Source organism: Acomys russatus, chromosome 3, assembly GCF_903995435.1.
Source record: "Acomys russatus chromosome 3, mAcoRus1.1, whole genome shotgun sequence".
Taxonomy (NCBI): domain Eukaryota; kingdom Metazoa; phylum Chordata; class Mammalia; order Rodentia; family Muridae; genus Acomys; species Acomys russatus.
Window position 1 is genome coordinate 13,249,928 of NC_067139.1, and position 13,092 is coordinate 13,263,019.

Consider the following 13,092-nt stretch of genomic DNA (forward strand, 5'->3'; position numbering starts at 1 on the left):
TCTGAGTCCAACTTCCATTTGTTTTTCTCCATCTTTCCCTCCCTGACGTCTTCTCTGTTCCAGAAGCATGTAAAATTCAGTGGATAGGGACTGGGGAAACCTCCGAGGAGACACTGAAAACACTGTGGAGGAAGAGAAGTGCTCTCTAATCTAACCATAGCTTTATTCCAAGTAGAAAAAAATTCTAAGATAAACCTTTACAGGATTACAAAAAAAAAAAAAAAATCAAAACAAAACACACAGAAAAAAGTATCCAAATATTGATCAGAAGATCAAATATTTGAGGTAAAAAATCACTCAAGAGAACTAACTTAAATATGTCATTGAGCCCATATTTATACACAGAACATTTTATTTCAGCATGAGTTGACTCTGAAGTTGGATGTACTTTCTAATTCAATGCTATATTCTAGGTCCTTAATTATGTTTGATTAAGGGTCCAGCTTTGTTCTGCAGTACCAGTCAGTCCCTATCTGCTCAACTCTGACGCTAATGAGCCTATCTCCTAAGGCTTTAACAACACTGACTGCACTCAGCTTTAGTCCTCAAGCCCACACACTTCATTCATGACACTGACCTTGACTCCCCTCCATATCTGAAAACTTTTCAGTCTAGTGTGTATAGAAGTGTAAAGGAGAGTGCTCAATCAGTCTTGCTTTTGAAAGTCAACTAGGATGGTATGGGTGTTCATCATCAGGCGAGCACATAAGGAGAGTGTAGAATATACACCCGATGAGGTTTAATTCAGACAGAAATATATGTTATTTGCAGAAGCAATGGATGGAATTATAGATTCTCATATGAAAAACACTAAGCCAGACATGGAAAGACAAACACTACACACTTCAATTCTGTGGAGCCCTAGTTTCACATGTACATGCACATGTACACACCTAGACACATCTGTACACATGGCATGAAACTAGAAAGCAGGCTTATTTGGGGAAGAGAAGGAAGGGGTTGGGATGTGGGAGAAAGAGAAAGGTGGAGGTAGTATGGAGTGAATATAGTCAGAACACGTGACAGAATTCATCAAACTCATCATTACGAAGCCCATCACTTTGCACGGCAACTCTACACCAATGAAATGAAAAAAAAATTAAACAAAGTAATGATGGTTACTGGATTTTTCACCCAGGCTTTTTTCCCAACATCTGGTGAAGTTAGATGCAATACTATCTTGGCACAGCAGCAGAGAGGATATAATTTCCTAGAAGTCAAACACACAGGGTAAACGTTCTGTGTCCAATCCCTAACAAGGAAGTATCGCCTGAAGAAGGGGTCAGAAAAATGGTGTTGTTCTGCTGCTCCAGGGCTCAAGTGAAAATGGAGTCTACGAAGATTGATCCTACAAGTTCCCCTAACATCTAAAGAGGAAAGACAGACAGAGAGAGAGAGAGAGAGAGAGAGAGAGAGAGAGAGAGAGAGAGAGAGGCAGACAGACAAACCGACAGACAGAGACAGACAGACCGACAGACAGACAGACAGACCAAAATAACTGTGTGAGGCATTGTGTTAATGTGGGAGATGCCACAGGAAATATTTTAGTACCCTCTTCAACATGTTCACACCCCGGTAGAGAAGATAAAGTTAGCAGACAATTATAATTCAGTGCTATGAGAGACGTCACAAGAATAAACACAGGGTGTAGGAAAGCATATAGTAGGGCAGAGCTTCCCAGAGGAAGTGACCTCCAAGGCACATGCAACTCTGCAACCACTAGGGTGGCTATAACAATGACAGACAGCAACACCTGCTGGAAGGTCAGAGAAAAAGTTGAGCCCTCATACATGATCAGAGAGAAAAGGAGCTGGTAAGACCTTAGAGAGATGGTTGTACATAGCTGGGGCGACAGGCCAATCGATAAAGTACTTGCTTTCAAGTATGAGAACCTGAATTTAATCCACAGAATGCACGCCAAAAGCTGAGTGTAGTGGCACACGTTTGTAATCCCAAGCCTGGGAAAGCAGGAACAAGCAGATGCCTGTGGCTCCTTGGCCAGCTAGCCAGCTTAGCTTAATCCAGTGTTCTCAACCTGCGGGACCCCTTCGGCAAACTTCTATCTCCAAAAATATTTACATTGCTATTCTTATGGTGGCAAAATTAGAGTTATGAAGTAGCAAAAATAATAATAATTTGATGGTTGGGGTCATCAAATCATGAGGAACTATATTAAAGGGTTACAACATTAAGAAGGTTGAGAGCCACTGAAAGAGACCCTGTCTTGAAAACAAGGTCAATAGCACCTGAGAAAGACACCCAAGGATGACTTCCACACATGCATGCACACCCACATACACGATGAAGAAAATGGTTTGACAGCATCTCAAACCACTTAACGCAGAATCACTCTATCACCTAGCAAGCTGACACTCAAGGACACACAAAACATGCACACGAATGTTCACAGCGGTGTATTCCAAATGCTTTAAAAGTGGGGGTACTTCAAGTGCTCCTTAAATGATAAATGGACTCCAAAAATTCAAACTAAAAAAAAAAAAAAAACAGTATCACTCAAAAATGTCTCATCCACTCAGTAAGCAAATACCAGCAATGCTACAACAGACAGACAGAAAGAAACTTGGAAAGTCACATGCTGCCTAACACCAGGCACACAAAGTCACATATCGTCTGATTCCTACTTAAGTGAAATGTCTAAAGTAGACACATTCTAGACTGGTGACTTTAGACACTGGAGAAAGATGGGCAAGAAGTATGAGCATTAGTGAATATATCATTTCTTTGGGGATTTCTAATGATCTTCCTAGAATCTCTGTAAATATTTTGAGACCTGCTGAACTAGAAGCTTTAAAAGTATAAGGAAACTGAGTTGAGCTTATTTAGCATGAACAGGGCCCTGGCTTCAACACCAAGCACCACTTAAGAAAGATAAAATTGTAAGGCATATGAATTTTCTCCTAAATTAAAAATCATGAAAGGGAAAAAGTTTAGCAAAGAAAAACCACAGTTAACAGGAAAGGAAGAAAGAAAAATATCCAGGCTAGTAGATAATAAAGAGAAAGAGAGGGCTAGGAAGGTGGCTTAGCAGGTAAAGGCACTTGGCAAGCCAGAGGACCTGAGTTTGATTCTCCAGGACCCACAAGGTGGAAGAAAAGAACAGAATCCTTCAAGTTTTCTTTTGACCTCCACATGCACACAGTGTCACATGCAAATCTACACATACATGCATACATACATACATACATACATACGTACATACATACATGCATACAAAAACAATTATAATGATTTTATTTTTATTTAAAGAGAAAAAGAGGAAGGAGATGGGGGTGTCAAAGCATGGGAAGATAGGACCTGAGATGTAGCTAGCTTGTCAGTGATGACAAGGAGGTCTGGCCACCTCTGCCATGAAAGGGGAGGGTGAGGGAGAGCTCAGCTGTGTAGGCTGTTATTCTGGCTGGCTAAGTGACCTGTCAGAGAAGGGTAGACAGCCCAAGCTGAATGCAGGAAGTTAAGAACAACCCCAGGGAAGAAAAAGAGAGAAGAAAAATGGAAAATAAAACTCACTGGGAAATCCCTTACATCCACCCTTTACAGAAATATTTTCCATGTCAAAAGCTACAAAACAACTTACTTGGGCACAAATTGAAAAGAGGTGACTGAGAAGGGACCTCCGCCCATTTAGTCCCTTGGACCCTTGAATTCTTAGGTGGTGAGCAAATCCAGATTCATTTCCTGTTGCTTTTTAAAGCAATATTTACATTTTTCAGGGATTTTCTACAGTTCATCAGTTATTTCAGTCCTGCAATGGGGTGCCTCTTAGTGTCTTCTCCTTCTATCTTAATACTGCAAGCACTGTGAACATCATAGGTAGATATGAAGACACTTATTATGAAGATTTCAACAATATTAAAGACAAACAGTTCCCTACATTTATTGCAACATATGCTTCACCCTCTTCTTTTAAACTTGTGTTTCATAATAATTTTTTAATCCACATTAAGAAACCAGAATTCTGGGCTGGGGGTGTAGTTGGTGGTGTACACTGTCTGCTTACCAACCAGGTGACACCCAGCACTGTACATGTGCACCCAAAATAACTCTATTCAGTGGACTGTACACCTCAAGCACACACATTTTTTTTCAAGCTTCATAAACTAGTAACACATATTTCAATAAAGCTTTTACCTTCAGCTAGTCACACCAATATAGAGTCTGAGGCTGAAGATATCAAAACATCCACACCTTCAGCTAGAGCATAGCAAATAGTGGCAGGCTCCCTAGATGGTTCCAACAGTTTTATTTAAAAAACAAAACAAAAACAAAAACAGCAGCTCTATTATTTCCTGGGGCTGGGGGGGGGGGGGGGGACAAAAATCTCAGAATTACTACTGAATCGTATAGATAACAGAAGTGTCCCATTTCCATGCACTAACCTTCTGCAGTGTTGGTCAGTATTGTGGGTGATCTTTAGTGTGCATATGTGCACATCCGTGGCTGGATGAGTGTGTGCACACACATGCACATGCAGCACTTCTCAAACACCTCTATACTTTCAGGCAGATGGTCTTGGGTGAGTCCTCCATGGGTGAGAAGCCAAGAGTACACCAGAACTTTGAAATGTGATTTCCACAAATCAGACATTAGCTCCTATTTATAAGCCTTATATGGAATGGATACCTTTCACCTGTAACTTCATTTATTTCTTATCCCCGTGCCCCATCTATAACCCCAGCAGTTAGAAGGCTGAGGTAGGACTACAAGTTCAAGGCCAACCTAGGCCACATCACCAAACCTCTAAAATGAAAAAACAAAATGTAACAGGTAATAAATGATGGAGTAGGGATATGTTTGTACCCTGGGATTCTAGATCACTGTGTGTGTGTCTTGACATCACTTGTATCACTGAATATGTGAGTGACTCTTGAAACCAAAGGGGTATGAAGAATCCTAAGTGGTTTATTCTCATTCTATGGTACATCTCAAAATATGTAAACGTATCCCCAGATTTAGAATGCTATCTAGCCATGGTTATGTAGTGTATGGAGACGGAATCCTGGAGAGTAAACACAGGAGTTTAGGCAGCATGCCAATTACTGGGTACTTGTTTGGTTGTCTCAGAACTCTCCCGTGCCAGAGCCTCTGATGCCTGAGTGTCCAGAACCATGGGCACAATGCGTGCTGATTGAAGGAGCTCTGGCCAGCTTCAACATGGCGAGCATGGCTCTGCCAGGCCTTGCCCTTCTCCCACGTTCCCTCTGCCTTGCTAAAAACCATTAGATTCCTAAAGCTAGCCACTCCTTATTGGCCACTTACTCCTCCTGAGGCTGACTACCAAGGTCCAGCTATCAAAGTACTGGAGTCCAGAAATCAAAAGCCCTCTTTGGCTCACCTAATCAACATGCCCAATTAAAATTAAACACCTCATTCTAACATGAGGTATCCCCTTTCACCTTTATAAACTGTCATTTTCCTGTGGGCCATATCTGTCTCCTCTTTACTCGGAGGCAGAACTTTGCCCACAGACTCCCACCAAATACCCCTTCACCCTCTTCCTTGCTTCTTTTCTCCCCCCTCCCTTCCCTTTCTCCCTCTTTCTCTATCTCCTGTCTTTGTCCCCTATTCCTGCCCTCTGTCCCTCTAGGGCAAATAAATGCCCTCTATGCTGAGAACTTGGCCTTGGGGTATCTTGAGCCAACTCTGAGATTCTTTACACTGATGATTAAAAAACTATGCATTACTAAAAAAGGAAAATACATATTCCAAATATTCTTCTTTCTACTTAGTCTTTCATGGCTCATTCATGTAGGCTATAGTTGACACCCACTGCCAACTGGTGTCTCCTTTCATTTTGTACTTTGTTAGGGCTCATATATCCTTGCCAACTCAGCATTTATTACAATGACAGAGAATTCAATTTGCCCCTGCATATCTTCCTAAGAAAGGAGCAGAGAATAAATTAATAAAAATGCATAATGCTTAACACTCTATAAAAGTAAAATGTGACATGCTGTTGACTTGACTGGAAGGCCCCTGGGGACAGAAGAGACTGAAAACTCAGAAGCACGATGATGGCATACCAGTGACACCCTCCCCTCCAAAAAAATCTTACAGAAACTCAGACTAAACACTTTTTGGGTCTAGACCTCTACAGGTAAGCTTTAAAACACAGGTGAAAGAGATGAAGAAGACAACAGAAGAATGGCCGCTCGCACCACTACTCTGGCAGAACTGATGTTATGAAGACCGCCGTGATCTAGAAAGCTGCCTGTGGAGTGATGCAGTCACCAAGCCACTCTCCACAAAACTGGAGAAGCAACACTGAGTTTCATTGTTGAGGACCCGCAGGAGACACTGAGGCAATCCTGAGCAAAATGAGCAGCATTCTAGGTACTCACCACCTGAGGTCAAGCTTTACTGTACAACACAGTAACAGCACAGATGTGGAGACTACTGGGGCAGAGCAGAGAACCCAGAGATGCCCCTATGTATCTACAGCCATCTGATTTTTGGAAAAGGTATTTTAAAAAACAAAACAAAACATTACACCAAAAAAAGAAAGTGTCTTCAGGAAATGTTCCTGGAAGGCGCAGATACATGTGTGAAGAATGGGAGGGTCTGTCGCTCTCATCTTGTACAGAAATGAATTCAAAATGCATGAAAGACCTTAATGTGTAACTTAAAACCCCAAAACTCTTGGAGGAAAACACCTCAAGATATGGAGAAAGACAAGAGGCTTATGAAAAGGAACCCCCATGACTCGGGAAATAGTTCTGATAAAAAATATCACATGGAACCACAAAGGTGCAGTATAGGAAAGGAATCAAAAAATTACCTCAATATAGAGACTGCCCATAGACTGAGAACTTAGTTAACTATCCAGGTGTGACAGAGGATTCATGTTTAGAATATACAAAGAAAGCTCTAAACAAAAAATTCTAACTAGTAAGAAAGCAAATTGTCAATAAATAGACGAATAAAAAACATTCAGTATCCTTAGCCATCAAGGAAATGCAAATGAAATTTATACCTAGATTCCATCTCAACTTATGCTGTCCTGAACTCAGTGACATCTCCTTGCCTCTGCCTCTGAGTGCTGGGATTAAAGGCATGAACCATCATATCTAGGCTCTCAGAGTCATTGCCATTAATGCCAATCCTCTAAGCTACCCTTACAAGTAGTAGAAATGAGGATGGCTTGAAGTCTCTTATAACCATTGCTGTGACTGCATGCTTATCAGTCTGAAACTCTACCCCATAGATGTGCTGGTATCTGGAGGTGGGAGTTTGGGAAGTGATTAAGCCACAAAGGTTCTGCCTTCATGAATGGAACTAGTGCCAAGGGCCTCCCTCCTTCCTTGACAACCATGTCAGATACATGAAGCTGGCAGTCTACAAGCCATGGTAATATCTCTACCAGATGTAGACCATGTCATGCCCTCGTCTTAGACTTCTGGGCTCTAAATGACTCAGATATACAGGTTTCTTGTCCTTAGCCTAGGGCACTTTGTCATAGATTCCTGAACTGACTCCAACCTAAACAGGAGCTCACTGCATATTAGCAAGGAACACTTAGACATCATTTAAGCCTCTGTTCTTTTGAACTGCACCTCACATAATTACTGAGGGGAAACCCCAGTTTCTACCTCCCACAAACATCATGACCCAACCAACACCCTAGCTACCAACTAGAACTCCAAATCTCTAGCCAATTCTCATGCCCCTCCTCTAACCCCCAACAAACTCCCAAGGTCCCACCAAAACCCCATTACAGGATATCGATGATAGTTAATTTAGTCAAACATCATGATGTAAGAGGTGAATTTTATCATATAAAATATCATATTTTGATATTTTGCCCTGTAGGAGCTAATTAAGAATGAAGTTTCTAAGTAGGAGAGAGAGAGAGAGAGAGAGAGAGAGAGAGAGAGAGAGAGAGAGAGAGAGAGAGAACACAACAATTTGTGGAAAAGGGGACAACTGGTAAAAAAGAAAAAAATTTTAAGACTTAATGGTAACCTGGTAACCAAGCCATGTATGCATGCGTGCAAGTGCACGTGTGCCTGTGCCTCTGTCTGTCTATTATTCAATGAAATACCAGGTGCACTCTGGTTTTCTCCTTAAAAAGAAAGCTATTGTTACTCATGAGCTTTGGTCTAGCTTGTCAAGCCAGAGTGAAAATCTCAAGAAGAAAGAAGGAGGAGGAGGAGGAGCAGGAGGAGGAAGAAGGGGAAGAAAAAGAAGGAAGAAGAAGAAGAAGAAGAAGAAGAAGAAGAAGAAGAAGAAGAAGAAGAAGAAGAAGAAGAAGAAAGAAGAAGGAGAAGGAGAAGAAGAAGAAGAGCTTTGCATGATTCATGTGTCTTACCCACATGAGCTAGATCAGTGTACAAGGGGTGGGAGTGGGGAAGAGATAAGGCACCCAAAGGAGTTTAGAAGGAAGCAACCTCCAGGGAAATCTATGCCTTCTTGACTCATGCAGCCCACCCTCATCCACCCCCACCCTGAACCCTGAGGCCTGGTATGCTGTGAGAAACCAAATGACCTCTGCTGTTCTCTCTATTAATGGCTAAACATCACCATTAAATTAACTCTTCAGAAACAAATGTCTTCTATAAGTTTCTAAAGATGTCTCCATTTGTTCCCCCAAACTAAGAAACAAATACACACACAAACAGAGAGAGAGAGAGAGAGAGAGAGAGAGAGAGAGAGAGAGAGAGCACCATCACCACCCCATCATTTTACTCCATTCAGAGACCCTCTGGTTTTATATAATCTAAAGGCACAAAGCCTGTAGAGCAAAAATAGTTGGGTTATTTTGAAAGAATGCATCAAATATTAGCTGGGAATTGGTTCTAAACAGGGTCACTTAAGCCTCCATGGGAAGAATTCACAGGGACTTGGAATTAAAATTGCATGAAGCAAAAAAAAAAAAAAAAAAAAAAAAAAAAAAAATTGAGGACAAGAAAATGATGACTGATGGATTTAGTGCTATTATCTCTGAGAATACGAAGGGCAGTCAGGCTTTGGAGAGGGCAAAATTACATATGTGACCTTGAGAACACATCCAGACTGAGAAGTTGGCTTGGTGTGGCTTCCTGCAGGGGAGGAAGTGGACAGGCTGTGTTCTTTGGGTCCAGATAGACAAGAAAGAGTCAGATAAGCAGTTTTGGTGGCTTTTGAGCTACATCTCCATAACGAATAAAACATCACGTACCGTCTTTGGTAGCTGAGGTTAGAAACCAAGAAAAGAGTCTAGCAGATTCTGTCACCTTAGGATAGGATATTGAAAATAGAACATTGAATATAGCCCTGTTCAGTTCAGCCTTTGTCTTTATGGCCTGGAACAGCATACTGAACAGATAACTCACTGGCAACCTCCCAAAAACCCTACCTCATGCTAATTGAAAGGCTCTTGGACTCCAGGGACCTAATTGTTGCAAGCATGGACTCTACACTTCTACCTCCTGGACGGTGGATTTGCTAAGAGATCTCATTAGATGAGTTAGGCCGTTCATGCCAGGAAAACTTTACTAAATTTAAAAATTACTGGTGAGTCCAATGAGCCTGCGTTCATTAGATTTATATCAAGCAATACTAGCTCTTAGAAATGTTTAATAATTTTAACTCCTTAAAAAATAATGCATTAGGGGTCTGGAGAGATAGTTCAATGGTTAAGAGCACTGGTTACTCTTTCGGAAAACTACAGTTTGATTCCCAGCACCCCTATGTCAGGGCACAACCAACTATAACTCCAGTTCCAGGGGGATTTGTTGCCCTCTTCTGGCCTCCATGGGTACTGAATGGAAGTGGTACAAAGACACACATTCAGGGGGAAAAAACACACCCACACATACAAAAAAAATTAAATCATTTTTAAAGTATCACCCACTATAAACTAAACTAATATTTTATAATATTTTGCAAACATAACAATAATTAGATTTTCTCAAAACATTTGTAGCAAGAATGGCATTGTTTTCTATTAGTGAGGAAAAAAATGCCTGGCTTAATAGAAGACAGCTGGAATTTCCTACTGGCTGCTATTAATGTGGCACCATATCTAGATCAGCAGAAGTGTATAAAGGAAATCCATTCTCCTGGTGATACAAAGTTGCAAAATGAGAAATCAGGCAAAGGCATTTTGAGATATCTGTGGCTATTCTTTGATATTATACTAACACTGAAAATTTGGTGGTGTCTGAGGAATTGGAGCATCCATTAAGCAGAGGCTCTTCCTCCCTCAGACAGACATTCATCTTCCCAGTGCTTGTATTTGATCTTTGACCCACATATAAAAAAAAAATTGGCTTATATCAACCACATTCACAAACTACGGAATCACTGACTCTACAACAGTTCTCAGTGCAAGCAGGGGGACAGACTAGGACAGACAGACATCAGCTGCTCATCTGCATCTTCACACATCAGCTGGTAAGCCTTGCCATGGTCAGTATCAGGTCCCCAGTGCCAGCACAGTCCACTGTCTGTACCCTTTTAAAACTCCAGAATTATCTGAATGGCTTTTGTTTGTATCTGAATCGCAGTGACTACTCCAGTGGCAGCCATGACTAATGTGTGCCACACTGAAAGAAAAGGAATATAAAACTCCTCAAGGAATCATAGCAGATGAGAAAAAGAAATAGATGAATCAACTTCACTAAAAACCATCGAGGTCACAAGCATGTCTTCAGTGAAAACCCGATGCCCTTTTGGAAGTTCCAGTTTCAAAATCAAAGTGTGGCTTGAATTGACTAAAGCACAGAAAGCACTGAAGGCGGACTCATTATTGCTGTCATCAGGTGGTGGTAGTAACCAAACCTGAGATATAATTTGAGAAGAAATTAAGTGAGTCTCCTCCAAATGCACTGAGGATCCAAACTCTGCGACCACTGGCAAGGACAGATACTCAAATATAGTCACTTGCTATCAAAAATGTCCATGCATGCATGTGAGAGGGACAAGAGGGGCATGCACATGGGAGCAGGCCAGGGAGGAGCTCGTCTCTCTGTCAGGGTGGCAGAGATGGAGCCTCCTGCTCTTCTTGTGATTATGGCAGGGAAGTCAGGGCAAGCTTTTGCAAGTTTCAAAAGTTCTGAGCACACGCAGTGGATGCTATGATTTTTTTTTTCCTAGAGCTGCTTGGAGTGTTTGGCTCCTTGATGGTCTGAAGTTACTGTGGGATAGAATTGATTATCTGTTCCAAATGGCTTATGCTGCAGGACTATAAAAAAAATTGCAGGTGGCCTTGGTGACAAGGGACCTATCTGTCATCCTGAACTATAGACGTATTTTTTTTTGTAGCATAATCCCAAATCGCTCACTAAGTTTAGTCATTCATCCATGAAATCTAAAATTCGCAGTCTACCTAAGGGAGAAGCGGGGGATTTAGACTAAAAGTCCAGTCTCTGGACTCCTAGCAACATCACATTTCAAAGCTAGATGGAAGGGAAAAGCTAAACTCCCTTAAGCCCCACCATCTTAGGGAACGGCTGGTGTCCACCTTCATTCAACTGATAACCGAGGGAGCTATAAATCCCAGGGATTGGGGAAAGCTACTTAAACTCTTTCATAGCTTTAATTTATGACTGGCCAAGAACTAATAAATACTACGGTAAATATTTATTTTTCTTCAACAGTGTGCTTGTCACCAAGTTGCAGATAGAATCAATTCCATACTGGTCCCCGGAGCTTAAAAAATTAGGCACATGTTAACACTGCTGCATTAGCAGAGATAGCCAAATGACACACAGTAGCCAGAGTACAGACCTCCCTCTAGAACCTGATAAAAATGCCACCCCGGGGTCTGTGACTTCCCACCACACAATGAGCCTCTGGGGAGGGCTGCCTACTGGCTAATGACCACATAGTCGTAATTTGTAGTGCTTCACGTTAGATTCTAGATGGTTTTCATTGTCCTTTCTTCCCTAATATAAAACCTCTCCATCCACAACTAAATTAATGTATTTTTGCTGCCGCTCTGTCCCACAGCTCTGCTTCTCAACTCCATAGTGGTTGCAATCCAGCTTTTCTGCTCTGCTTTCCCAAACAAGCGGTCGGTCCCATTCCACCCTACAAAGTAGCTGAGTCCCTGCTTAAAGGGATTTCTCTCTATCCTCCACTTCCATTGCCCAGTGTTTTGGGTATTTAAGAGTTCAACAGAACCTTTATTAAGCCGAACCATTGTCAATCAGGTACTTAAGCACATAGCACTAAAATCAATTGCCAAAAGAAATGAAAATTTCTGGTGGGAAATAGAAAAACGGCGACATGTTTTGTTGATGTAACTTTCCTCCATTTTCACCTCAAAATATATTGCTGTGCAGTTGACCATTAACCTGGGAGTTAAATATACTAAAATCCACACTGTGTGTGTGTGTGTGTGTGTGTGTGTGTGTGTGTGTGTGTCTGTGTCTATGCATGCAATTTTATGGAGGCTAAGTGACAGCCTAGGTCCTCAGGCACTCCACCTTAATTTTTGAGAGAGGTTTCTCTCTCAGGCCTGGAACTTACCAACTAGGGCTAGAATGGCTGGCCAGTGGGGCCTGGCACCCCTCCTGCCTCTGCCCTCCAACACTGGGATTGTATGTAAGCAGCTCCACAGCCAGTTCTTTTCATGTCCAGGAGTTGAAATCAGTCTTCGGGCTTGCAAGACAATCCCTTTGCTGACTGAGCCATCTCTGACATAAATTTTAAGAGAAAGGGGAAGAGCATCGCTTGATACCAACAACCAATGACAGCTGTCTCCTATTCTGTCACTTTGGACTGCAGTCACTTATACTTATCTCTGACACGACACCCACCCATGAGTTCTCATTTTATTCACTCACATTCAGCATGCAATATGTGATAGATGCATTGGACAGGAGCAACAGAAGACTAAAGAAACTGGAGTCTGTGTGGCCTAAAAGATCAATGCCATACTTAGTTTTTACATTATAAAATAAAAATCTTTTCAAAAGAGAAGTAAAGTAGGAGGGGTGGAGGGCAAAGGATAAAGAAAGAAGAAATCACAAAGTCCTAAGCCAGCATTTAAAAGGAACCTGGAACAGAATGAAGGGGCACGGAGGTGGGTATAGCAAGTCCCAGCCAAGAGCAAGAAATGCCTGTCTAAGCCAGGAGGTGCACGCTTTA